This window comes from Cyprinodon variegatus, unplaced genomic scaffold (genome assembly GCF_000732505.1).
Source record: "Cyprinodon variegatus isolate N-32 unplaced genomic scaffold, C_variegatus-1.0 Scaffold17, whole genome shotgun sequence".
Taxonomy (NCBI): Eukaryota; Metazoa; Chordata; class Actinopteri; order Cyprinodontiformes; family Cyprinodontidae; genus Cyprinodon; species Cyprinodon variegatus.
In genome coordinates, this window is record NW_015150470.1 from 2,227,327 (window position 1) to 2,229,125 (window position 1,799).

The 1,799-nt window shown below is 40.6% G+C and overlaps 1 protein-coding gene and 1 non-coding gene across 2 annotated transcripts in view; one reads left to right on the forward strand and one right to left on the reverse strand.

The window, feature by feature from the left end:
* LOC107092295 (contactin-associated protein-like 4) overlaps positions 1–1,799 on the forward strand; it is a 199,202-nt gene that overhangs the window by 131,206 nt on the left and 66,197 nt on the right. The gene's annotated exons all lie outside the window — the stretch shown is intronic.
* Positions 1,122–1,204, reverse strand: trnal-uaa. The gene has a single exon. It is a non-coding gene; the product is annotated as a tRNA-Leu (tRNA).

Here is a 1,799-nt window from a genome sequence, read left to right on the forward strand (position 1 = left end):
TAAACTGCCGCTAACCTGAAGTTCCACGACAATCTACAGTGCCGCATATTGACGAAAATCCCACTTTTCATGCAGTGAGTGCTTTATACTGTAGGTGGGTGAAAGGTTATGTCTAAGACCAACTCCTCTGTTGAGAAATAATTTTTCCAGGTTAACAAAGATGGCTTCCTTAAGCCCTCACTCAAACCATTTTTCTTCCTTTGTAAGAATATCAATGTTGTTGTCTTTAAATGAGTTTCCTTTAGCCTTCAGGTGTAGGTGAACAGCTTAGGGATTTCCTGAGGAGTTGACCCTGCTGTGTTGAGCCATGCGCCTGTACAGTGGTTGCTTGGTCTCTCCAATGTAAAGATCTGTGTTTGTAGGGGGGGTCTACATATCACCCGTAGAGTAGGGACAAAGAAGAATGCTAGTTCTCATTAGCATGTTGACTCGCAGCAGTAAGAGCTTCTAATAAAAGATGAGGCTTAGTCAGCTCTTTATTTCAGCTCTGAGGGAGATCTCTGAGGGAGACTCTCTTCATTCGTTCGACAGCTTTAATTCGGCAAATAAATGTCTAAATGTTTGAATGCATGACATTTGTTCTCTGTTCTGCCTGCTGCTAGTATGTTCTTGTGCTAAATGAAAATAATCCCCTTCTTCTTTTATTTCCAATTTTGACTTCTACTCCCTGTCAGTAAGGAAAATTCGACAGAAAAGCCACACCTTTGTTTAGGCCCCATGGTTCAAAGCGTGGGAAATAGGTATTAGTCTGGAAAATATGGTACTAATGTTGCCTTCATATGATATCTTAGTTATGGTAAATACCCAAAGCTGACATGAAAATTACACATGAACATGCGCCCATGTCACAATTTCCACTTGAAAACTGGGGAAATTCTATAATACTCAAGGTTCAACGATGAGGTAAACTTTGATCTTCAAGATGCGTCATTTAGAGTTCTCTCCTTTTGCAGCCTACACATATGTCACCAATCAAACTTGTGTCATCTTTGATTATAGTTATAGTTTGCTTTTATGAGTTGCTTGCTGTTTAAACTTTTATTAGAAGCAACCTGCAAGAGGTAATGAGCCTTCAAAGAAGAGGAAGCGTTTCTGCAAGCTCTTACAAGGAAGCGTTGCAATACCAGGAGTGGGGTTTGAACCCACGTGGACATTTGTCCATTGGATCTTAAGTCCAACGCCTTAACCACTCGGCCATCCTGGTCATGCATATGCCACCTGAGCCATGTCCGTTCAGGTCAGACCATATAATTTTGCGAACATTTCACTTCTATTGCACAATTAACACCACCATCTAGTTAAAGGCATAGGAAAGTCATTTTTAAATGTCCAACGTTGTGGCCTAAACATGTACGTAAATGTAATCCTTATCAGACAATATTGTCCCAAAATGTAGAAAATTTCTATAAAAATAAATCCTGTCTTAAAATCTGTGGGGTTTTTTCGTTATCTTATGCAGTCCAGTTAGTTATACGGTCATCTGTCAATGAAATTTTTTTGGTCATAGCATCTTGATTCATATGTCGCAGCTAATATATGCAACGGTTGAAATAAGAAAAAAAAGAATCCTTTCCTTTTCCATTGAGTTCCTTCCCAGTGTTCATGGGGATGGACGTCTGTGTCTTCAGCAGGCGTAGAGCTAACAGAACTGGCAGCGTTGCGAGGCAAGGGCTCAAACATGTACGGCTGTAAGCCTTCTACACCAAACCAAGCTTCTGCCGCCCTGGTATCCTCTTCCACAACATCTTCGTCCCCGTTTTCCTCCTCTAAATAAAAAATGTATGAAGGAGGAGACTCAT